This window comes from Bubalus kerabau, chromosome 22 (assembly GCF_029407905.1).
Source record: "Bubalus kerabau isolate K-KA32 ecotype Philippines breed swamp buffalo chromosome 22, PCC_UOA_SB_1v2, whole genome shotgun sequence".
NCBI lineage: Eukaryota > Metazoa > Chordata > Mammalia > Artiodactyla > Bovidae > Bubalus > Bubalus kerabau.
The window spans coordinates 3,791,030-3,818,302 of record NC_073645.1 but is presented as its reverse complement, the minus strand read 5'-3'; the positions used below and the strand labels follow the sequence as shown (position 1 = coordinate 3,818,302).

Sequence of the window (27,273 nt, the reverse complement as noted above, 5' to 3'; positions counted from 1 at the left end):
ATTGGAGGATCTCAGATCAGGCATGAAATACCAGCCTGGAAGTGACACACACCCTTCCGCTGCTGATTCATTGACCAGGACTGTGAATTTCACAGCTGCTAAGAAGGTGAAAAACACAGTCCTCCAAGTTCTTGGAAAAAGACAACTGAATATTGGTGAGCTCTGGTAATGACTGCTTCAGGTCTCTTTGGTATCTTTCCTTTTTCAAATTAAGCATCCATAATTCCATGAACTGATCTTTATGTGATATGGTTTCCACAGCCCTCATCTTTCTGATTGCCCATTGGTCATCTCTACTTTTACAAGTTCTCAACCTGCACCTAAAAATCATAAAACTCCCACAAATTATATATGATTTTTGTGATTATATTTATATTCTTTGGATAAAGGATGCAGCCTTCAAAAGGGTCAGCCCAAGAAAAGGGAGCTCTAAGGGATCAACCTGGGAATATTTAGGAACCTCCACTTCAGCACTTCATTACTGCCTTTCAAGGGCCATGCTTATGATGCAATAGCTTAGCAACAGTCTGACTCTTGGTGAATGCCATTATGCCTATTATATCATTGCTGAATACTATCATTCTGTTATATCTTCTGATTGGAACATAAATACATCACCTCTCATGAAAATGGCCTAAGAGCACTTAACTTTTTGACAGAATACTGCACTACATGGATTTTATGAGCAGTTAAAACACCTAAATATGTACCAATTAAACTGCTGTCAAGTGGTATATCACCAGTCCTGACACCACCCTTATAGCAGAAAGTGAGGAAGAACTAAAGAGCCTCTTGATGAAAGTGAAAGAGAAGAGTAAAAAAGTTGGCTTAAAGCTCAACGTTCAGAAAACTAAGATCATGGCATCCAGTCCCATCAATCCATGGCAAATAGATGGGGAAACAGTGGAAACAGTGGCTGACTTTATTTTTGGGGGATCCAAAATCACTGCAGATGGTGATTACAGCCATGAAATTAAAAGATGCTTACTCTTGGAAGGAAAGTTATGACCAACCTGGCTGCTGCTGACCAACCTGAACAGCATATTAAAAAGCAGAGACATTAATTTGTCAACAAAGGTCCATCTAGTCAAGGCTATGGTTTTTCCAGTAGTCATGTATGTATGTGAGAGTGGACTATAAAGAAAGCTGAGTGCCAAAGAATTGATGTTTTTAAACTGTGGTGTTGGAGAAGACTCTTGAGAGTCCCTTGGACTTCAAAGAGATCAAACCAGTCAATCCTAAAGCAAATCAACCCTGAATATTCATTGGAAGGACTGATGCTGAAGCTGAAGCTCCAATATTTTGGCCAACTGATATGAAGAGCCAACTCATTGGAAAAGACCCTGATGCTAGGAAAGATTGAGAGCAGGAGGAGAAGGGGGCGACAGAGGATGAGATGGTTGGATGGCATCACCGACTCAATGGACATGAGTTTGAGTAAACTCTGGCAGTTGATGATGGACAGGGAGGCCTGGCGTGTTGCAGCTCATGGGGTCTCAAAGAATCAGACACGACTGAGTGACTGAACTGAACTGAGCTTCTACAAGTTCTTTGCAATTGTTTTAGTTACTTCTCCTGGCTCTGTTCTCATGTCCATTCATCTCTTTAGGCTAAAGGTTCATATCTGCATAAATGGCCTTGAATGTTAATTCTGTCATTAAACATAGAGAAGGCAAGGCACCCCACTCCAGTACTCTTGCCTGGAAAATCCCATGGATGGAGGAGCCTGGTAGGCTGCAGTCCATGGGGTTGCTAAGAGTCAGACATGACCGAGCGACTTCACTTTCACGCATTGGAGAAGGAAATGGCAACCCACTCCAGTGTTATTGCTTGGAGAATCCCAGGGATTGGGGAGCCTGGTGGGCTGCTGTCTCTGGGATCGCAGAGTCGGACACGACTGAAGTGACTTAGCAGCAGCAAATGTATTACATGTTCTTTACGCCTATATTTTTATTTTCTGATTGCCATCTATTATATGGATTTATCCAAGTCAACTGCATAAAACACTGGGCATTTCAGTACGAAGGACTAAGCTGTGGAGCATACCACATGAGAACTCCCTCCAGGATGACACAACTCTGGTCACCCACATTCTGGATTGTCACCCTTTTCTGCATCTATTCCCAGGTTTCTCATTTTTTTGTGAATGTGTTTACCTGCCTATCATGGTTCACGTCCCCTGCCTTTTCATAAATGAGCAGGTTTCTGGTCTCATGCACACTCTTGGTGGTGCCTTCAGTCCAGTTGATCTGTGTGTATTTGTTTTTTCAAATTTCTTTGATCTAAAATGTGGTTTACTCTTTTTTTTTTTTTATTTTTAAACTTTACATAACTGTATTAGTTTTGCCAAATATCAAAATGTGGTTTACTCTTTACTTACTTACTCTTGGAAGGAAAGTTATGACCAACCTGGCTGCTGCTGTGTTTAGATGTGTTTTTTAACATTAAAATTTTGATCACAACTCTTACAGCAGATCTGAATTCAGGCAAATCACTTAATGACTCTGGGGAATATTTTTTTCATCAATAAAGAAATGGTTGGACCAGAAACCTTACAGTCCATTGTAACTCGAAAAGTGTAAGATTCTCTGAATTTTGCTAGACACTTGCATCTGAAGAGCAAAAAACTTCCCAGATATAATTGTACCAATGCTGTAATGACAAAGACACTGAAGCATGAAGGGGTTTTCCAAACTGTTTTACACAGTCTATTATGGACAGGGAAGAATCCCACTTTATCAATATTCCCTCTAGAAAGATAGCATTTTCCTCTCCTTCTAGACATTACAATGGTCCATGTGCCACCTAACAGTATTAACTATATAACCTTGGCTAATGCCACCTATCAATTCACATTACTTTGGCTTGTTAGCTTCAAAAAACCTCACAAGGTTAACTGTGTGATAATTCATTGACATTTATCTAAGGATCAAAATATTATGAGATCACAGTACAGAAAATAATATAGATGTCATACACTTGTTATAGCTATTCAGAAAAAAAAATGGAAAATTTATGGCTGTATTGCTCTGCCTATTCTTGTGTGAAATATTTATCCTAGACAACCACTATTTGCAGACTAATCCCGTTTAATCTTATTTAAAAGGATTGGTAGTCATGCCTTTCCTCCCTTACTAGGGTCCTGCCTGATAATCACACAATATTCCAGAAGCACTTCCTATATTAAGTCACCAGAAGACATTTTATGGGTTTCAGTGAGCTCTGTTCCTTTCAATATGAGAGGACCATTGGTTTACTTTTTAAAGTAAAAGAAAAACAACAACAACAACAAAAAAACCCCATAGCATATACTCTGGATCTCAAATGAATAGAGAGCTTAAATGCATTTCAATACACTACATCTTAATACATTACAATAGCTTAATGTATTCCTTAAGAAATTTAAAAAATCTATAAATAAACCCTATGCCTGAGATGCCAGGCCAGCCACTGATGCCCCCAGGGAAAATGGGAGTTGTTTTTAGGAAGAAATTAGGCTGATCATTGTTTTTCTGCCCTCTTGCCTCTGTTCTCTTCACTTTAAACTAACATTCCCTTATAAAGGAATCTTTCACTCAGGGACATCTAAAGCATCAAATAATTGTCTTATGCTTTACTGTAAGAATAAACATGTTTATTGCTGGCCTAAGCTTAAGAGGGCCACAACTTTCTCCATCTCTAGTGGCAATGAAACCACTTTGAATTGAATACTTTTTAAAGGCTTTCCTCAGGTCTTTCATGGGTGAAAATATGAGTTATGTAAAGACATCAATCATTTCAAGGGCTTTTATGAACTACTTATCTAGCAAGAAAAAAATCTTTCTGAAACCAACTACCCTCTTCCGGGGGAATGGACAAACATCCTTTGTCAACCTGGCAGAAAAAAGTCCTTAATTATTATTTTTACCAACTGATAAAGCAACAATGGCTTGCATAGTATAGGTCCTCAAGAAATATCTGTATATATGTTGACTGAAGAGTGTTTATTCAGTGCTATGCTTCCAGGACCAGAAAAAAAGTAATTTAAAAGTATAAGACATAGCATGGGGTTTCAAAAAATTTATAGTACATTTGAGGATAGCAATGACATATTTAATATAACTTGAAATCAATATCATAAAAATACACATTTTAAAAGACTTATAGATTTAAAATTCTTTGCAGACTTTGGAAAAGGAAAAACAAATATAAATTAGAATAAACACTAAAAACTTTGTGGAAGAAGTGGATATGGAACTTTTGTTTGTTTATGCTGGGTTACAACACTAAACAAATAAAATTTTCAATGGCTTACCACACATTTATTTTTGATTCAGTTACATGATACCTGGGGTTGGCTTCAGTTCTGTTCCATATCTTCCTTATTCAAGGACTCAGGCTAAAGGACCAGTCTCATTATAATCTGCTGGCACAGAGAAGTAATAGAAAAAATGAAACCAGACAATAGATCTTAAAGCTTCTATTTGGTCATGGCATATATTACTTCCACCCTCACTCCACCAGCTAACAAGTCATGTGAACAAGACTGCCATCGATGGAGAACCAAATATAGTTTTCCTACTTGGAGGAGCATAGCAAATCACTTATAACTAATGAAGATATAAAATCCTCTTAGAGTGAAGACAGCATATAATACAACAGTAATACATTACTGTAATATAACAATACAGTAATATAATCTGCTAAGAGTTTTACCATAAAGTAGATATGGAATGTGGGTTGGAGATACAAATAGCAGAAATATCTGGATCAAAAGGTATGCCTATATTGATTTTATCTGAGACTTCCAAAGGATTTTGCAAAACTGTTAAAATAATTCACATTTCAACAGTGTATGAAAAGACATTTCCAACCCATATTATCAACTGCTCAATATGCCACTTAGTAAGATAGGGTAATTCATGTTCCCATTTTCATTCCTCTGGTTATAAGGATGAATATTTGTTCATATATTTTATGGCTATTTTCCCTATTTATATACTTTAAAAACAATAACATTTTAGTATATGGAGACAATTTATACAGCTTGTTAAAATTCATCACAATCTGCTCAGATTTTAGGCCTTGACTAAAGTAAAGTGTTCTTGCCTGGAGAATCCCAGGGACAGGGGAGCCTGGTGGGCTGCCGTCTGTGGGGTCGCACAGAGTCGGACACGACTGAAGCGACTTAGCAGCAGGAGCAGCAAAGTAAAGTGGTTGAGCATTGTTGTTTATGTGGTATCTGTCAGAATTTATTTTGCTTTTTTATAAAACTAAAATACTGCTCCACACACACTCAACTTGCCAGATAAGGCATGAAATTGCCTAGAAAATTTGGCGAAACTAATACAATTTTGTAAAGTTTAAAAATAAAATAAAATTTAAAAAAATTAAAAAAAAATAAAATGCTGAATTCTGGCCATAAACAGTGTACATCTAATCATTTACGAGGCTAGTATTCAGCCTAGTGCACAACGTGATTAACTGTTCAAGAATCCTCCAATTCCTTTGGACTAAACTCTACCAAAACATAGATTATTTTTGAAATTCTGTAACATTCACATATTCATCATACACTTTTCTTTACTACTAGATGGAAGGTCTCTGATGGTAAGCTGCGTTCTGGCCTGTTTACCATGAATCACTAATGACAAGTACAGTGGTCCAAATACGTGGCCCATGAATTTTTGTTGAGGAAGATAATGAATGAATGTACACAACAGTTCAAGGGAAAGCTTTAAATCAATAAAAGTAAATTGCAAATAATTTTTCATATTGTTTAATCATTCAGTGCACCAAAAAGAATACTGAATGGCTTCAGTCAGACTTATGATTTGCTTAAAGATAAAAATATAAACTAGTTTGAATGAAATTTGCATTGGCAGAAGTTTTAAATTTTCATTTCTAGCTTAACATACATCAAGAGGTAGCTGAACCAATTCTAAGTTCTTACCAAGTGTCTGCAATAGAGCCCAGTATAAACCTAAATGCTCAGGTTTGACTGACTAAAAAATAAAGTTAACTGAATATTAAGAAAATACTGTATTTTTGCATGATAGAGACATAACACTGAATGACCAGATTCAATTCCATTAAAAAGTATATTGTGTCAGAGGTCTCCTAAGACCATCCCCAGTTTCAAAGATTCACAAGGAAGATGCACAGGACATAACCACATTAACCCTTTTCTAAATGATAATCGAAATTTCCATCAGTATCTGGAATCCTCTTCCTTTACACACTAGATGAAGTATATTGGATTTTCCCACTGTTTCTAAATCTTGTGTCTTGCACGTATTTGGGAATGATTACCTAATGCTAATAAATGAACAGGGAAGTATTCATACAAAAATGCCTATGACAAAACTGGCTAGCATTAAAATACTGACAAATTTTACATTGAGTTGCAGAAATGTATGGGGCACCAAGAACAATAAATATTATCATGACATTAATAGGTAACTCTGAAACATGCACCAATTTAAATTCAATAATATGCAAATGTTTTTTGTTTAAAGTGATATATTTTGTGCTAGATGTTTGAGGAAACATTTAAGAAAATAAATATTTATGTTATGAGCAAGAAAGCATAAAAAAGCAAAATCTAATTTTTAGATTATAAAAGCTAACATGTTGAGCAGATAATTCAGCTTAAATACATTTATTTAACATATAACTTATGTTATTTTATATATATATACACACTCAGTACATAATTTTGGCATATGAGTTACACATTTTACTATTAATCTTTCTCGCTACACCTTCTTTTACAATATCTATTTGTCTCACAAAATTAAAATCTGTAATTTCTAAAAGCCTGGGCAACATTTACCTTTGTGCTATCCATAAAAAAATAAAAAATAATCAAGTCAATAATATCAGCAAGATTAAAGGTGAGCATCTACCTCCGTAACAGAATATATTGTCTTGTCGGTTTGTTCAGCATTTCCTAAGCAAATACATCAGGACTAGAGAAAATACTGAGAATAAGTAGAGAATAATACAGATTTCATCCTGCCAGTAAAGAATCTGCTTGTAAGGCAGAAGACCTGAGCTTGATCCCTGAGCTGGGAACATCCCCTGGAAATCTTGCTCCAGCATTCTTGTAATACTGGAGTAATCACCCCAGTCTCTGGGGTCACCAAAAGTCAGACAAGACTGAGCAACTAACACACCTCCCTAAAAGACTTAACCTCTAGGAGAGGAAATAAGCTCTCAAACTAATTTACTAAGAGTGTTACAGCTTCAACAAGCAAGTGATACAGCTTCAACTTAAGCAAGTGATACAGCTTCAACTTAAGGAAGGCATTAAGTAAATTCAGAAGAGAGGGGTGACAAAATCAGGCAAGGGAAGACTTATGAAGAGAATAAAACCTCAGATTGAACTATATGAAGCTTAGGGGGCAGACAGAGGAAGGACTACCACATCCAGTGCACAGAGAATACACCAAGTTTTCTGTGGGCAGGGCTGGTTTGTCCTGTTCCCTGCTCCAGTTCAAGCCCAGGGTCAGGAGTTGGGCAACCCACCAGCTAAACACATGTTCCCTTTCCTCCACAGGCCCCCAGTGTCCCAACTACCATGGGTCAAGGAAATATTGCTGCACAGCTATTTTATGTCTTAATCTGCCAGGCTCACAAGTGTTTCATGGGTCAGAAACTAGTTTTAATCAGAATTTCTTGGCTTGGAGATTTCAGTACAATGTGCATATTATTAAGACTCAGCTTGGTCCTGCAGTAGATGGGGCTCTGATTTCTTGTGAGGCCTTGCTTCCACGAGTCAAAATGGTAGTTTTTTCTATTATTCATAGACTAGTTCCCATACCCGGAGAAGGCAATGGCACCCCACTCCAGTACTCTTGCCTGGAAAATCCCATGGATGGAGAGCCTGGTGGGCCACAGTCCATGGTGTCACTAAGAGTCAGACAAGACTCAGTGACTTCACTTTCACTTTTCACTTTCCTGCATTGGAGAAGGCAATGGCAACCCACTCCAGTGTTCTTGCCTGGAGAATCCCAGGGACGGGGGAGCCTCGTGGGCCGCCGTCTATGGGGTTGCACAGAGTCGGACACGACCAAAGCGACTTAGCAGCAGCAGCAGCAGCAGCAGCAGCAGTTCCCATACCATGCCTGGGTCTCAGTAAGTACAAAGAACACCATTTAGCGGGCTTTGACATACTAATCATTGTTACCTGTTCTTAGAATAGAAACTCTAGAAAAGAATGTTAGGATATTTCTGGCTAACCTGAGAATTTTAAAGATACAAGTCTCCACTTACTTTTAAGAAGTCATAAATCTTCTTTGTAATTTAGCTGCAATATCCCAGGTGGCTCAGATGGTAAACAATCTGTCTGCAAATGAGGAGACGCAAGAAACATGGGTTTGATTCATGAGTCAGGTAGATTCCCTGGAGTAGGAAATGCCACCCCACAACAGTCCTCTTGCCTGGAAAATTTCAGGGAAAGAGAAGCCTGGCAGGCTACAGTTAGAAATGAGTAAGCAACTAAACACACACACACACACACACACACACACACACACACACACACATTCCCCCATTAATTAACTTCCACTGACTAATGGAATTTGCTGCACTTTTGCTCTACCTACTCAGAGACGCTGATGTGGACATGGTATTACCCAGAAGTGGAGAAATGTTATACTAACAGCTATCATTTTTAAGTATGTAGTAAATACTAGGCATGGAACCAAACACTTTACATGTACTGTTTTACTGAATCTTCAACTCTATATTCAGGTTCTTTTAAAATCTTCATCTTACAGAGATTTATTTAACAGATAAGTGGATTTTGTAAGGTCACACAAGCTAAGTGTCAGAGCTAAAATTCCAATGTAGATTTGTTTGACTGCTAAGTACAAAAGATTAAACATTGTACTTTATGGCCCTTCAATCTGAAGATCAGTCAGTTCAGTTCAGTTGCTCAGTCGTGTCCGACTCTGAAACCCCATGAATCACAGCACGCCAGGCCTCCCTCTCCATCACCAACTCCCGGAGTTCACTCAGACTCACGTCCATCGAGTCAGTGATGCCATCCAGCCATCTCATCCTCTGTCGTCCCCTTCTTCTCCTGCCCCCAATCCATCCCAGCATCAGAGTCTTTTCCAATGAGTCAACTCTTCGCATGAGGTGGCCAAAGTACTGGAGTTTCAGCTTTAGCATCATTCCTTCCATACAAATCCCAGGGCTGATCTCCTTCAGAATGGACTGGTTGGATCTCCTTGCAGTCCAAGGGACTCTCAAGAGTCTTCTTAATATGAAGATAGAAAATTACAAAAAACACTCTCATAAAGAGAAATCAGTCTTTCTACACTGTGATAATGTTATCTGTGTTAGCACAACACCTGGCAAGTATGGATATCCAATAAATACAGGATGGATAACTAATTTTAATTGTCACCTTAAAGACAAATATTGCATGGTGGCAATATTATGTGGAACCAAAAAAAAAAAAAAGGCAAACTCACAGAACAGAACATAGTAGAATTACAATTGCCAGGGGCTAGGGGATGAGGCAAATGGGAAGAGATTGATTAAAGGGTATAAACTTTCAGTCCTAAGATGAATAAAGTCTGAGAATCTATTTATAACATGGTGATCATAGTTGATAATGCTGTACTGTGTAACTGAAATTTGCTAAGAGAGTAGAACTTAAGCATTCCTACCAACTGTACAAACAAAAGTAAATATGTGAGGTAATAGATGTGTTAATTCACTCAATTGTTGGAATTCTTTCACAATGTATTTGTTGTTTAGTCACTAAGTCAAGTCCAATTCTTTTGAGAACCCATGAACTGTAGCCCACCAGGCTCCTCTGTCCATGGGATTTCCCAAGCAAGAATACTGGAGTGGGTTGCCATTTCCTTCTCCAGGGGATCTTCCCAACCCAGGAATCAAACCCGGATCTCCTACATTGGCAGGCAGATTCTTTACCACTGAGCCACTAGGATATCAAATTATCACACTGTGTACTTTAAATATATTACAATTTTATTCGGCAACCATACATCAATAAATCTGAAAAAAACTCTCTTGTAGTCTTGTTCACATTATTAATTTATTTGTATTGTCTGTAATACATAGTCATATGGCATGGAGGAATGAACACAGAGCTCAGAATCCCACTCTGTCCATTTGTTTCATCCCTTCATCTTCATTTCAGAGGGTGGAGAAAGTGGAGGGAAAATGATAAGAGGCTGGGAATGATTTGCATCAATTTTGCTGCATTTCATGCCAGTGGATCATTTAATCTAATTCCCCAGAAACAGTCTCAGTCACTGTTATTTTAAAGAAAAGAGTGAAACAGAAATCAGAGATGAGAGTATCCCATCTGGTGCTACTACTCTCTTTAAACTGAACAGAGATCCTTTTATATCCAGTCTTCAGAGCCCTCCTTATGACAAGAATGATGCATATCTTTATTTGAAATGTCATCCCTGCCCCTTCCTCCATGGTAAGAATGAATTTCCTGGATATTCATTACAAAACCTCTGATCAATTTGGTTTGAAACTTTTCACACAAATACGCCCAGATGAATTGTATTTACTGCTCTGAAACAAGAATATTGCTGTTACAAAACTATTTTCTCTAATGAAACTGACATTTTCCCCCCATGATGATTAATAGCTTCAGGCACCAGAAACAATAAAGAAGATAGCTCTTAATACTCGGCTGGCAAGCAGCTGTTTCAATGGAGGATGCAGGGGAAGAAACTAGGAGCTAGCCTTGGTTCAGAGGTGACCTCTAACTATGAGCCACTCTGCTTAGTGGGAACAAAACAAAGGCAGAAATGGCAGTTTCAGCTGATTCCATCTTTACTGAGCAAAGTAAAAAATTTTGAGGGGGGCAGGGGTACATTCCAGCAATAAAGAATAAGAATTGAAAGATGGGGCCATGGAAGAATATTTCCTTCCAAGTCAGTAGTCTTTTTAAAGTGAGTCTGGAGTAAGTTGTTAAAATCAGAAGTGACTGATGGTCTTATTTTCTTAAGATAATTCATTGCAGGTGTAATTAAAGGCAATTAACTGTCTCCATGATACAGATGAGCACAAGAAGTATACCTAAAATTATGCTCATTTTTTATTAAACAATGAGCAGTTTTGTAGGTGACTGCAAATCATCACAAGGTTTTCTTGAAATTGCAGGAGGCAAGAAGGCAAATATTAACCCACAGAATTGCATGAAATCTTGCTGTCTCCTCGATCTTCCTCACTGTAAGCCATCCTACAGTCTTATAGACAGATGTATCTCCCTCATCTTCACACTTGGCTCCTCTCCCTAGGTCACTTTGAACCCCATTATTGATCTCAGGACAGCATATTGGTTAAAAGAAGTGTTCAGGAACCAGACTGCCTGGGTTGAATCCTGCCTTGGCTTTTTGCTCTAAATCACTCACTTCACCTCTCTTGGGATGATATTTACTCTAGGACTAAACGAGTTTATTGCATGTAGAGTGTATTACATGTAGTGTTATTCAGAATAACGCTTGGCACACAGTGACTGTGGTTGTTGCTGCTAGAGGTTTGTAGCTGTTTTGCTGCTATTTAAAATCAGATATGCTCTAAGTCATGGATTTCAAAGTCTTATCCTTCCCCTCCATTTATCTTGAGCTTCTAGTATGTTCTACCTTAGTAGTTTTCAAAGCAGGAGTTCAGGAACAGGGTACACATGAGAATCCCCCAGAGCACTCCTGCCAAACATTCACTTTTTTATCCTCAGTCCAGACTGTATGAATCAAATTCTCAAGAGAGAAAAGAATCTCAGGAGGCATTCGCTGGGCCTACGTCTTGGGAAAAAAAAAAATCTCTTCTAGTTAACTTCCAGTTAACAATAAATGTGACTTGTAGTCAACTGACAACCGTATGACTTTGAATAAATAATCCTTTCCTTTCCCTCGTAGCTCAGTCGGTAAAGAATCTGCCTGCAATGCAGGAGACCCAGGTTCAATTCCTGGATCAGGAGGATGCCCTGGAGAAGGAAATGACAACTCACTCCAGTATTCTTGCCTGGAGCATCCCATGGACAAAGGAGCCTGGCAGGCTACCGTCCATGGGTTCACAAGAGTCGGACACGACTGAGCGACTAAACCACCAGCAAGGAACAGGTTAGCCTCTCATTATAAGAAACCAAGCACAAGTCTCATTTGAAATGCTAATAAGCATCATTACTTCCTCTATGAAATTATTCTAAATGTAACTCATTTCTACCCACTGTTTTGTTTACTCTGATTCCCACACATTCCTGTTCGAGTAAAGCTTGTTGACTATGTACTATAAACTTTACACACTATAAACTTTTCCTTTGGTGGTCAAGGTTGGCAAGCTCAAATACCTATGGGAGCCAAGCCAATCATGGAAATTAGACAAATGTGTCCCCCAAGTGTGGAATAGCACATGACCCTCAGCTTCTGTGTCAGAGACACAGGAGGGATTGGCAGGGACTCTGGCACAATGGAGAGTGCAGGAAGAATTTGTAGGGCATTATATAGCTCAATGGAGTAGGAAATGGCAACCCACTCCAGTATTCTTGCCAGGATAATCCCATAGACAAAGGAGATTGGCAGGCTGCAGCCCATGGGGTCAGAAGGAGTCAGACAAGACTGAAGTGACTGAGCACATGCAACTCCAACAATAGAAAAAGATCAATAGTAGGCTCAATATTGCCCAGAAATTCCAATTTTTCAACAGGAACTAGAAATCTGGAATGTTACATACATTTTTGCATTATTAGCAACTAAATCAAATTTAATATGTATGAACAACATAAATCCAATGGTGCCTATCTGATGATAAAAGTCAGCTTTGGGGCTACCAATTATAATCTCTGCTTTCAATGTTCTTGCTCTTCCTAGTGGAATGGGAGATGCTAAGGGTTCCCTGGACGCCTTCCTCACAACACTCCTCACACTACATATCATTGTTTAGTATGTATCTTGTCCCTGCTAAGCTGTAAGCTCCATGAGAAAACACAACTTCTACCTTGTCCTCTAGGTACAGAAAGTGTGCTTGATAACTATCTGTGGACTGTGATTGAAGTCAGGGTCTCATCTCTAGCTCCTTTGTTAACTCAAAAGTGCCTGATATCATGTTTGGCTGATAGTGACACTATAAGGGTATAGATGGTTAATTGTCCCACCTGGCTAATGTCCAGATTGAATGTGCCTGGAATAGTAACCAACAACATCCATTGGAGATTATAATACAAACTTTGAAATATAAAAGCAAACCAGAAACTAGGGGAATTTGAACAAATCCTTGGAAAATAAGGTCAAAGTTAATCTACTTTAGGTTTGAGTTTCCTTGATATACCAGAATACCTTGGCCAGTCCTGTCTCTGCATAAAGACCCTTCAGTCAGTTCAGTTCAGTCACTCAGTTGTGTCCGACTCTTTGAGACCCCTTGGACTGCAGCATGCCAGGCCTCCCTGTCCATCACCAACTCCCTGAGTTTACTCAAACTCATGTCCATTGAGTCCGTGATCATTCTCTGTCGTTCCCTTCTCCTCCTGCTTTCAATCTTTCCCAGCATCAGGGTCTTTAAAAAAGACCTTGCCATTTTCTGTATGAGTCCTTCCTTCATCTGGAAATTAGATCTGTCATCAAGAGAACAGACTACCATGCAGCTTACATGGTTTTGTATATCTTTATTATATCTTTTGTATATAATAGAGATATTATATTCCTCAGAGATAATATACATAAATTAAAAGAATAAAATTAAATGATAAAGTTTTTCATTCTTTATATCATTATCATTTTTTTGCATTTTTGCTGCTTTGCAAAATTCTATTAAGCCTGCCTCTCAGTGCATGAAATGAAGAAGTTGTAACTGAATGCCAGTCTTCTCTAGTACAAAACAGGGAGTCAGGTAAATCCTTGGCCCCAGGAAAGCAGCAACCAGGTTATAAAAAGTTAAGATTGGGGTAAAGGGAGAATGGATGGGGATAAGTTTGCCTTTTAAAAGACTGTTGCACAACTGAAACTAATATTCTAAACAAACTATACATCAATTTTTTTTTTTTTTAAATAGACTCCACAGAATAAAACCTCACAATTAGAGACTTGACAAAGCGATTGAGTTTATACATGATTACTGGTTAATATTGAAAACCTCTTTTTGATTGATGTCCCCCTTAGAATGTTAATTTACAGAAACAACTATTATTTAATTTGGGACTTGACAAGAAAAAGAAGGAGGTTTTCTCTTCTGATACATATTCAAGGATTTTCCTAAAGCTTTTTCATTTCCTCTGGCCATAGAGACCCAAGATGATAATGCTAATGATGATGACGACAACAACAACAAAATTTATTTAGAATTTATTTAGAATTCACTGGGATTTCCCTGGTGGTCCAGTGGTTAAGACTTTGCTTTCCTCCACATGCCTTCCAGCCTAAAAACCAAAATATAAAACAGAAGCAATACTGTGACAAAATCAATGAAGGTTTTAAACATGGTCCACATCAATAAAAAAAAAATATTTTTAAAGAAAACGAACTTACTATGTCATTTGATTTTCACAACCCCTCTGTGAGATGGTATCAAACCTAGTTCACCTGTGCTCATAACCAGTAGACTCTACTATAGTTTCTCTGTGTAAGCAAAAGAAAACAACTCTGTTAGGAATCTGCTTGAAGAACAGGGTCAACATCCATGTTGCCCCATATCCATGGGAGATATTGTAATGTGAATATGTAATTCATCCTATTTTACAGAAATATTTTTACATACTTATTTGTTTTTTCATTGGAGATACCTCATTGGTGTCAAATATTGAATTTAGACCTTTGCTAACAAGGAGAATACATACCTTTGAAAGAAAGCATGTTTTCCTCAATTCTCTTTCTGCAATCCCCTTGAGCATTGTAGGAAACTCACTGTAAATATTATGTCTTATATTAGATTTCTATTCCTGTGTAAAAAACCATTACAAATTAAAAATAACATTAAATTTAAATAATTAAATTTAAATATAATCATTATGGATTAAAAATATAACAGATTAAAGTAATAAAAATAGCTCACAGTTCTGCAGATCAGAAGTACACCACCATTAGACTGGATTCTCTGCTTGCAGTCATGTAGCTCAAACCAAGGTGTCCCAGAGCTACATCCCTTCCCAGATACTCTGGAGAAGAATATGCTTCCAGGGTTGTCCAGGTTGGTGGCAGAATTCAGTTCTTAGCAGTGCTAGGACTGAGGTCCTTGTTTTCTTACAAACTGTCAGATGGAAGCCACTCTCAATTCACAGAGGCTGCCCACAATCCTCTCCTGTAGGCCCTTCCATCTTCTGTCAGCAACCCAAGTCAAAGCCTTCTTGGATTTGGAATCTAACTTTCCCTTCTTTTAAAGAACCTATGTGACTCAAAAAGGGCCACCTGGATTATCTTCCTATTTTGAGGTTAAACAATTTGGGGCTATAATTATATTTGTAAAATCTCTTCACAGCGGCACTTAGGTTAGCATTTGATTGATGAGCTAGGTGACAGGAATCCTTGGGAGGGGAAAGGAACAGAGAAGAGGCATCTTTAGAATATCATCTACCATAGGACTGTTTGCTAATTTTCTGAAGCTAAACTTCTTGGCAGCAAGATGCTGTTCTGCAAAATCTAGGCATAAGGTTTTGTTGTTGTTGTTTTGTTTCGTTGTTTTTTGTTTTTTTTTTTTTTTAACCAGAATGAGCCTTCGGATTCCTAACCAGGGATACTTAAAATCAGCAACTGCCCACTTCACCCCTCTTTCCCCTCCTGGTATTTCCTTCCTCCAAGCTGTACCTGTGACCTAGAGATAGGGCTCTGTGAGACTAAAAGATGAGTTGTGCCTAAAAGTGATCTAGGGAATGGAAGGCAAGGAGTCTCAGCTCCAACTCATCCCATCTTCCCATCACTACCTTCACATCCTGTATACCTCAGGACCACTTTCTTCCCCTTCGGGGAAGTTTGGTGCCTCTGATCAGTTTCTACCTTCCCTTCTCATCCTGTTTTCCCTAGAATTTTTTGCCCTGATTAGCACCCAACTTTCTGATTGCTGTACAACTGCACAAGAATACATGGGGAGAGAGAAATTTTCTTCCTATGGATCTTTGCACACTCTTTATGTTTCTTTTAGATTCTATGTACATAGGTAATAACACAGTGGGTCTGTAGGTGGTGGTGGAGGAGCAGATTAATTTACACATCAAAGTGAGACTCCAGGTATCCTGGGCTTCTTAAACCTCAAGTTAGAGCAGAGGAACCTAAAATAAACAGTAGGTCTGGGTCCTGCAGATGAACAGGGAAATAAATGAAAGAAGGACTGAGAAAGCTGAAAGTAGGAATTGGGGAATTTGCAGGTGATGAGAGAAGCGGGAACCAATGATTTCTTTCCTTTCTCATCACTGTTTTATCCAACAACACAGGGCCAGCTCTGTACTGAGAAATATGAACGGGGAAGGCAGGCAGGAGTTTTGTTTTCAGGCAACATTAGAGCAACGACTGGTATTTCCATGAGGAAGCAGGCTAGTGTTAGCACAGTCTTTACCCTTCGGCTGGTAGGAATTTCATATCTAAGACTCATCTAGGTAAGAAGAGACTGCTACATCAACCTGACCTCGTTTAATCCCAAATCAACTCCACGTTCAAAGCAGTATCTGCAAATAGGTTCTACAGAGTGATGAAGAAGAATTCCTTTGAGGACCTGAATGTTATTTTTATTTTTAATTGACATAATTTTTTATATGAGATCCTAGTGTTCGAGTAATGACTTATATGTTCCAATCACAAATATGGGAGGGATGAAAAGAGTGAAAGCCTTAGTTACAGAGGTCACATCTTGAGAGGGCAAACAAGACTACCAGACACACAAAGCTACCAGAACATAGGTGTTCTATATATCCTTACTTTCAAAGATTTAACCCCTGTCCAGTAAATCTGATGCAGTAATGCTCCAGAATTCTTCTATCATCCCTCAATTTCTAAAGGACCTAAAAGATAGCACAGCTTTGGACTCCCTGCAGCATATTACTGCAACCTAAAATTCTGTATTAGGTTTCAACTTCCCAATAAGACCTAACTCTTTTAGCTGTAGCAAGTTCATTTGTTCTCACTCTGGAACTGACATACCAGAAACCAAAGGGAAAATAAGCACTTTATTGGTTGTGACAGAAAGTGATTCCACTGCTTCTTGGTTCATCTTCACCAAACTGAATTAATTACAACTGGGGACTATTTCTAATTGGTTTATTTATACCTCAGGCTATTCATTAACAGGTAAAGATCACTTTTTTTGTGTGAGAAAATGAAAAATAGCCCTAGCACATGACAGCTAGACCTTAATGTTTTCAAGAAAACATAAACAACTTTTGCACAACATAAACAAGGATTGGACAAGGCTTCACCATGAAACAGTCTAACAAAACAGAGCTAAGACTTCCCTGTGATTGTGCCAGACTGAGGCAAGGATGCCCTGCAATCACACAAATACCTGAATATTCCTTGTGTTGCTCACTGGGTGACTGCTGCTTCTTTGACAAGGAACAGTGACCCCACTTTAACACTTCCAACTCCAGATAAAATTTACCAAGGAATACTTGCTGCCTGGACAATCCCTTTTAGAATCTAGGCACCATGATGTGGCATGGTGGCAAGCTCAAGCCACAAAAAAAGGCCACCTGCAAATGCTCTGGTTGACAGCCCCAGTTTAACACAGCCTGCAAGTCACCCCAGCCTAGGCATCAGAGATTAGAAAAGCAATTTTCCAGATGATTCCAGCTCAAGCTGTCGCTGCATCATTTGCAAATTCCCAGCTTGGGCTTCAGCGAACCATCTGCACTACCCTGTCTGAATTCCTGACCCACTGAATCCATAAGCAAAATAAGTTTGGATGGTTCGTTGCACAGAAGTAGATAACCTGAACAGACAGTGTAGATGTCGTCTTGTCCAGTATGTTGGCCATTACTTATGTGTGCTTATTTCTTTCTCTCTCTCTTTTTTTACTGTGGCTATTTAAATTGAAATTTAAATCAAGTTAAATTGGTTTAGTCGTTAAGCTGTGTCTGACTCTCATGACCCCATGGACTGTAGCCTGCCAGGCCCCTCTGTCCATGGCATTTCCTAGGCAAGAATACTGGAGTGGGTTGCCATTTCCTTCTCCAGGGGATCTTCCCAACCTAGAAATTGAACCCAGGTTTCCTGCATTGCAGGTGGATTCTTTACCAACTGAGCCATGAGGGAAGGCATCAAGTCAAATTAAGTAATGTTAAAATTTTTAGTCTTTGGTCACCCTAGCCACATTTCAAACACTCAAAAACCATATATAGCTAATAGCTAGTGGATTAAACAATGATATAGAGCATCTTTATCAATACAGAAAGATCTACTGAAGAGTGCTGGTCTAGAAAAGTTAGTTTTTCTGTAGTTTAACAGAGGTTGTAAACTTACATATTTTCATACTGCTACACATGTAAGTAAATGGATGAAACAGACTTGGTGGAGACAATAGAGACAGAATCTTGACAAACTAGAGATCATTTACCCTAACTCATATTCTAAATACTTTATAGGAGAAGCAAAACACATAAAACAGCTGCATATGGCCAACAGCCCATTACTTTCTAGCTCAGTTTATAACAGCAAGACTATATTAAAAATCAGAACCATCCCAGAAAACCCAAGGAGAATTATTATAATTGCCATAAAACTTTATAGAATGTTGAGCTTATCTGTAGGGATATTTATTGTCCCTTGATCATTGTAGTGAAAGTGAAGTCACTCAGTCGTGTCCGACTCTTTGCGACCCCGTGAAGTGTAGCCTACCAGGCTTCTCTGTCCATGAGATTCTCCAGGCAAGAATACTGGAGTGGGTTACCATTTCCTTCTCCAGGGGATCTTCCTGACCCAGGGATCAAACCCAGGTCTCCCACATTGGAGGCAGATGCTTTAACCTCTGAGCCACCAAGGAAGCCCTGTACATTGTAGATCAGCCATTAAATTCTTCTACTTTGAATTGAATTTGTTAAATTGCAACTATCAAATAATTCCATTCAAGATCAGGGTAAGGAAAAAATTAGAAAAATCAACACAATACATTAAATAAAAAATTTTAAACTTCAAGATCAATAGATTGAGTTGAAAGGTTTCTGAAGAACCTTAAATCCAATTCATTTATTTTATTCATGGAAAGAATGAAAGCCAGAGAAGTTAAGTGGCTTGTCTGATATCAAACAGGTAGCTATTAGCAGAACCACCAGGGGCCTTCTATCTGCAAACATCTGTGAGAGATGAAGAGGTAGGCTTATCTGATAACTGAAGACTGAGTGTTGAAGTAACAAGTCACTTGTCCTTCTCTACCCCAACCCTAACATAGCAAATTTGCATTGAACTGAGTATTCAATAGAAGTGTCTTTTTAATTAAAAGGAAATAAAAAAAAAAAAAAAAAAAAGGACTGGTTTCAGAGCCTTGACAAGCCGATTGTGAAATGCCTTGGATCAGAGCAATTTCAGGATCCCTCAAATAACATTCAAAGCCAACCTTAAACAATCTAGAAGACCCTGAAAATTAAATCAAACAGAGTTATGCCAGACAATTAAAATGAGCTTTCAGAAATAAAAGACAGTCAAAAATAGCCCTAAAGTTTGAAGTCGCCAGTATGTTTGTTGTACTTCTAACTCAAAATCTACATGTGCCTATAACTCAAGTAATTTCCTTATGCTTTCTAAATGCAGTGACTGCATGCAACCACCTCAAGAAATCTGAAATTGGTTTCACTTTCCTGGTAACATTTGATTCTTTTGTCACTATTCCCACCATGCCACAATTCTAACAGCAAAGAAACTGTGAATACAGAAAATACCTAAAAATTACAGGAGGCAAATGTCTGTTATGTTTCAATTGCAAGATATTTAATGCTGTCTTTTGTCCACATGAGCAAAATATCACCAAAAAAAGGAAAAGAAAGATAAAAGGGAGTAAAAAAATGTTCTTTTGGCATAGCTTTTTAACATGGTAAGATATTCCACACACTAATTAAGGCTCTGTTAGGGGCCTGACTTTCAGTGATGGGGTGCTTATTAAACTGCTTTGGTTTCAGCCTCTGACTATGATAGAACTAGATAAAAATCTTACTCAAATGCTAATAAGAAACCACTTTAGCTGAGAACTTTGATGTTACATATGCACTGTGGATTAGAGACTCTCAATTAATAGGCTGGGTTTGTTTTTTCACATATACCTCTCTCCCCATCAACTACACAGAAACATTTTTGTTTTCCTTGGTATTGTTTCTTAACTAAATTTAAAACAGACATGACTCATTCTACTGCATCTAGTAACTTTGTTCTGTTTTGTTTTTTCCTTTTCTAATTATACAATTACACACAGGCAAGTACAACTTGAGAATCTTAGGGTCTGAGTGATCAAAAAACTGATTTTTTAAAAAATACTGACTCTGACATAAAGATAAAGATCAGATAGGCAGATTTAATAAATAATACTGAAATTTGTCAAAAGCAGCAAATTTTTAAAATTGCTTCTTAACAAAAATTTGAGGTTTTAGACCTGGTGTTCCTTTTATTAAATTCTGAGAACCACTTATATCAGTATCATTATATAATATGACCAGATAGGCTTCTTATTTTTTCAAATACAGATTTTGAGGCTCCCCCTAGATTTATTGAATCTCTCTATCCTAGAATCTGCACTTTTATAAGTTCTATAACTGACATAATATAAATTTTTTGAAAATCACCTTTATAGAGGCATTTTCTACTAGTTTCCTTCCTGCTCAAGTAAATTTAATCCAATTTTGTAGTAATGATTTTCCCTTGGGGTAGAAAATTTATTTTACTTAAAATAGTCAGGAACCAGTCTATCAGACTACCATGCATAAAATAATTTAATAAGTATTACTAATAAATGTGGTTCTATTAAGATCTCCAGCCATCTAATGCCCTAACTCGTCCATTTCTTTCTTCAGCCACAAAAGCAAAGGCAGAAAAAGAACAGAAATGCTTTACTCATATATTATCAAAACCAAAAATACAGACATCTGAAAAAATTTCCAGAGGCTGCTTTGGAAGAATGGGCTCTACAACACAGATGTTAATTAAGTGGGTTTGGGTTAATTTTGCAAATGATTTGTCCCGAAAGACTATGTAAGATAAAGGCTTATTAGTGGAGAATGAGGATATTGGTGGTAGAACAGAGAGGACAGTGCAATGGTTTGGCCAGCCACCTCCCTTCTGGGATGCTACAGAACTCAATTAAAATTCTACTGCAGTTGTGAATGGCATTCTTTATTAATGTGCTTCCAGGAAATGTTTGCACTTGACAATCCTAATACAATTTAGTGAAAGCAAAGCCTTTACATGAAAAAATGCTGTGTTTCACAAAGAGCTGATTTTAATTTCTCTACAAATTATTCTTGCTGCCTCCCTTGGTCTGGAGAAAAGTGTTTGTTATTACCTACAAAGTGACAGAGTGCTGCAAAGTAAATATCTGTAAAGTAAATATAGTAAATGAATCAGTAAATACAGAAACTTTTACATGTATAGGCATACTTTTTTTCTAGAAGACAGTTGACAAAATTAACTGTACATTTATGCCAAGAAGAAATGAAACAAACAAGTAACATTAATGCTATAATGTGATTTAAATAGTCAGAAAGAACTTAGAAAATATCTGCCTCATCAGCTTCAGCCCCCAAATAACAAGGTATTGCTTATGGTCATTAAGAGCATCATGCAAAATTAGATTACCTTATTAATTTAAATTAAATTACAAGCATTTGGCTTGTTGATTTTTATCAATAAATTCAGTTTTTGAAGGCTTAGGTTCTACTCAGCCAGATATAGTTTTAATTGAAGAGGGACACATGGCTAAGGAGTAGCTGACCTAAATTGGTAATTCTTGATTTAACAGAACTATGAATTATTATGATTTATCACCTGCAGAAGGCTGTTAATAATAGAGAAGTCTTTGAGCAGGAAAAGATACCTTTAACATCCACTCATTTTCTTCCTGGAATGAGGCAGAGAGTGGAAAAAGAAAAGCAGATACTCTTGCTATGTCATTGCCTGCTAAGTTTCTCCATTGAAAAAATCAGTTCTGTGAGTGTCCCCAAAGCCAGGTCTAATAACAAGAACCATGGATTCAAATCAACCAGCTAATTCTATGCCTTTGCATGGGTCAGGCTGCCAGTCACACTGCTCTTCCCTTGGGACAGTCAGATTCTGCCGAGAGGCCCACTGGTACCCCAGCACCACTCCACTAGAACAGCCAGGCCTCGTTCATTTTCTAGAAAGCCTTACATATGGCACACTGCACTGGGTGTTTGGAGCCATGGTAGCTTTATTACTAATCTCACAGTCAACCTCTTAACCTGGAGGAATCAGAGTTAACAGGATCAGAAAACCAGCACATGGTGCCGAGCCCTATCAGGTCACATAGAATGGGCAGAGTACTATGCACCTTGACAATCTCTCTTGCATCCATGGAACTTGATTACTTCAGCCAGAAGCAAATTCTGAGCATCAGGAGAAAAAAGACTTTTTTGTGTCAATGAGAATTCTTAGGTTTACTCTCTTAACAACTTCCAATATCAGCTGATACACTCTTCAGGAGGTAGGGTGTTAGCTTCCAATTAAGGACTGCTTTGGCCCATTCTCATGGGGAGCGGAAATTGCTTCCTGCATAAACCGAGGAACCAAAAAGAATTATCCCTCCTCAGACCAGTAACTAAAACCACCTGTCCAGCCATTCAAGTCTTAACTTAGAAGTGGAGCTTTCTGAGACATTTATGAAAAATCAATCTTGAGACAACAGAACACCAAATTTACCCTGTATGTAGGTGTGGAGTCCAAATTCTCACGACCTTTTCACTGCCTTATTATTGTGTTGTTCAGTCGCTCAGTCATGTCTGACTCTTTACAACCCCATAGACTGCAGCATGCCAGGCTTCCTTGTTCTTCACTGTCTCCCTGAGTTTGTTCAGATTCATGTCCATTGAGTTGATGATGCCATCCAACCACCTCATCTTTTGTTGCACGCTTCTCCTCCTGCCCTCAATCTTTCCCAGCATCAGAGTCTTTTTCTGTGAGTCAGCTCTTTTCATCAGGTAGCCAAAGTATTGGAGTTTCAGCTTCAGCATCAGTTCTTCCAATGAGTATTCAGGGTTGATTTCCTTTAGGATTGACTGGTTTGATCTTGCTGTCCAAGGGACTTTCAAGAGTATTCACCAGCACCACAGTTTGAAGGCATCAACTCTTTGGTGCTCAGCTTTCTTTATGGTCCAACTCTCACATCCATACATGACTACGGGAAAAACTATAGCTTTGTCAGCAAAAAAAACTTTGTTAGCAAAATAATGTCTCTGCTTTTTAAATCACTGTCTATGTTTGTCATAGCTTTTCTCCTAAGGACCAAGTATCTTTTAATTTCATGGCTGCAGTCACCATACACGATGATTTTGGAGCCCAAGAAAATAAAGTCTGTCACTATTTCCATTGTTTCCCCATCTATTTGCCATGGAGTGATAACAAGGAGCCATGATTTTAGTTTTTTGAACATTGAGTTTTAAGCCAGCTTTTTCACTCTCTTCTTTCACATTCATCATGAGGCTCTTTAGTTCCTCTTCACATTCTGCTGTTAAAAGTGGTGTCATCTGCATATCTGAGGTAACTGGTATTTCTCCCAGAAATCTTGATTCCAGCTTGGGCTTCATCCAGCCTGGCATTTTGCATGATGTATTCTGCATATAAGTTAAATAAGCAGGGTGACAATATTCAGCCTTGATGTACTCCTTTCCCAATTTGGAACCAGTCCATTGTTTCATGTTCAGTTCTAACTGTTGCTTCTTGACCAGCATGCAGGTTTCTCAGGAGGCAGGTCAGGTGATCTGGTACTCCCATCTCTTCAAGAATTTTCCATGGTTTGTTGTGATCCGCATAGTCAAAGGCTTTAGTATAGTCAATGAAGCAGAAGTAGATATTTTTATGAAAATTCTCTTGCTTTTTCAATGATCCAGTGGATGTTGGCAATTTGATCTCTGATTTCTCTGCTTTTTCTAAATCCAGCTTGAACATCTGGAAGTTCTCAATTCGTGTACTGTTGAAGCCTGGCTTGAAGAATTTTGAGCATGACTTTGCTAGCATGTGAAATGCGTGCAATTGTGCAGTAGTTTGAACATTCTTTGGCATTTCCCTTCTTTGGGATTGGAATGAAAACTGACCTTTTCCAGTCCTGTGGCCACTGGTGAATTTTCCAAATTTGCTGAATAGTAAGTGCAGCACTTGAACAGCATCACTTTAAGGATTTGAAATAGTTCAGCTAGAATTCTATCACCTCCACTAGCTTTGTTTGTAGTGATGTTTTCTAAGGTCCACTTGACTTTACACTCTAGTAGGTCTGACTCTAGTTGAAAGACCACACGATTGTGGTTATCCAGGTTATTAAGAATATTTTTGTACACTGCCTACAAAGTATGAAAACCCAAGAAGAGAAACTAATGTAAAAATTATCTCTATCATCCAAAGTACCCATTTGTTGTTGTTCATTCACTCAGTTGTATCTGACTCTTTGTGACCCCATGGACTGCAGCACTCCAGGCTTCCCTGTCCTTCATTATCTCCCAAAGTCTGTTCAAACTCATGTCCATTGAGTCGGTGATGCCATCCAACCACCTCATCCTCTGTTGCCCCCTTCTCCTCCTGCCCTCAATCTTTCCTAACATTAGGGTTTTTTCCAATAGTCAGCTCTTCACATCAGGTGACCAAAATATTGAAGCTTCAGCTTCAGCATCAGTTCTTCCAATGAATAGTCAGGGTTGATTTCCTTTAGGAATGACTGGTTTGATCTCCTTGCTGTCCAAGGAACCCTCAAGAGTCTTCTCCAGCACTACAGCTTGAAAGCATTAATTCTTCAGCACTCAACCTTCTTTATGTGAAGTACCCATTGGACTCTCACAAAAGAAAATTCCCACTTAAGATGAACCCATGAACAAAAGTTTAAAAAGCAGGAAGAAACTCACCAGCACAAAAGACAGCCAGTCATACAATAAATGGGAGAATTCACACCTAATGTGATGAAAACAGAACAATCTCAAGAAGCAAAGGTACACATCCAAAAGTTAAAAGCATGACACTAGGAAAAAACATACAGATAGGGTGGGAGGGGAAAAGAAATTCTAGAAATTAAAAAAGAGCCATTGAATTTTTTTTTAAGTTAATATAATGCTTAAATAGTGAGCTAGATCCCCTGTATGAGGAAATGGCAACCCACTCCAATATTCTTGCCTGGAAATTCCACAGACAGAAAAGCCTGGTGGGCTGCAATCCATGAGGTTGCAAAGAGTCAGACATGACCAAGCAAGTGAGCACACACAGCACACAGTTTTTAAGAGAGAATGAACACTTTTGGAAAACAGAGCCAAAGTAATTTCCCAGAATGCAATAGAGAGGAATGAAGCAGCAATACAGGAATAGAGTGGGGATGTTTCAAGTCTAAATATTGTTGGTAAAATATACGGCAATCTAACCTTCATGAATATTGTGACACTAAGGACAGGCTGGCTGTTTTATAATAACCTGTTCATCCGAATAGCCTGAGAAGGAAGCACTGCTAAGTGTAAACTGGTCCCTGAGGGCTCCATTTCAAGTTATACTCAATGATGTCACTGTGAAAAAAAAAATTAATAAAGAGAAAACTCAACTAACTAGAGTAGGGAAACCAGAAGGGGAAGTTCTCATACTCTGCAACTATAGCAGAGTCCAACAGAAAGACCCCTTCTTGACAAGGACTCAGCCAATGAACAGCCATGGACTCTGTTATAGTCTCCCCAATTTCCTTTTGCTCTCTATAAAAGTGTCCTCTTTCTCTTGTCATATGGGAACCTACACACATGGCTTTTCCCAGTTGCAGGCCTCACATTGCTATTCTCTGCTGATTCTGAATAAATCCATCTTTGCTGGAGAAATATCTGACTCCTGTTTATTTCAGGTCAACATCACCAAACTGCTGCATCGTTCAAGCTCCAGAAACCTCTCCCAATTCTCTCCCCTTGTCTCTTCTTGGCTGTGCTATTAGTTCCTATTCTGCTACTTCTTTTTAATGTTTTAGATTTCAAATCCATGGGCTTGAGTCCCAATTGCAGAGTCATAACTTAACCTTCCATTAAATTTGCTTAGAAATATAGACTTCGCCTAAATGTGTCCATGAATGCTGGGTCTCAGGACTGGATTAGAAGGATTGTGGGTTTTGGTCCACTGTAACAGTTCTCCATTTGATCTAACATAAAGAGACTTTTAATGTCTTACTTAAAATGAGAACCAATTTCCACAGTTTCTATCTTTCTCACATTTTCACTCTCTTTAGTGAGACTCAAATTTCCTATCTAAAATTACTTCCAAAAGAAATACTGTGTTCAAGACCCCTGAGAAATGGAATATTTGCTGTCATATCAGTAAACAAAAGCTGTCGCCTTCATCAGCAATTGCAGCCACCACTGATGGTGAACTGATGAGCCCTGGGGAAACTCAGGAAGGAAAGAATAAATCTAGTAGGCATCAAACTGCAGCCACTCCCTATGGTGAGCCTTAAGGAAACTCAGGATGTGAAAACAGGTTACTGGACCCAGATAACTGAGGTACATATCAAAGGAATGGTTTCAGTGAGCCCAAACTCTTGCATTTTCCTGTACGTAGAAAAGCACTAAGTTCCTTAATTTGAGTATCTGGTTTTCCTTTAACTAACAATAAACTTTTGACATTCACCTGCTTTTTGTTGCAAAACTTCTATATAACCAGGTTCCCCACCTCACTTCCTCAGAGCAGTTCTCTCAGGGTTACTTGAGATGCTGACTCCCGGGCTTGAAGTCCTAAAAATTCTCACCAAATAAAACATAATTCTCAACTTTTAAGACAACATCCCTATTCTTTTATTTATTTATTTATTTTGCAAGACTGGTATAATATAAAATGTCTCAAAACTTGGAGTCACACAGTCACATAAGGAAGGATATGCTCAGTTCTGTCTGACTCTTTGTAATTCCATAGACTGTAGCCTGCCAGGCTCCTCTGTCCATGGGATTTTCCAGGCAAGAAGGCTGGAGTGGGTTGCCATTTCTTTCTCCAGGGTATCTTCCCAACTCAGGGATCAAACTCACATCTCCTGTGTCTCCTACATCTCCTGCATTGGCAGGTAGACTCTTTAACACTGAGCTGCCTGGGAAGCCCTAAGGAAGGACAGGACCATGTAATTGGAAGAGCAAGCTGAAGGAAGCTAAGAGGCATCATCTGACATCCAACC

At 38.5% G+C, this 27,273-nt stretch overlaps 1 long non-coding RNA gene across 1 annotated transcript; it reads left to right on the top strand.

Moving 5' to 3' along the window:
• The first annotated feature begins 24 nt into the window (after positions 1-24).
• On the top strand, positions 25-27,273 carry LOC129636461 (uncharacterized). The gene is made up of 3 exons (XR_008706940.1): positions 25-165; positions 11,898-12,101; positions 27,170-27,273. It is a non-coding gene; the product is annotated as an uncharacterized LOC129636461 (long non-coding RNA).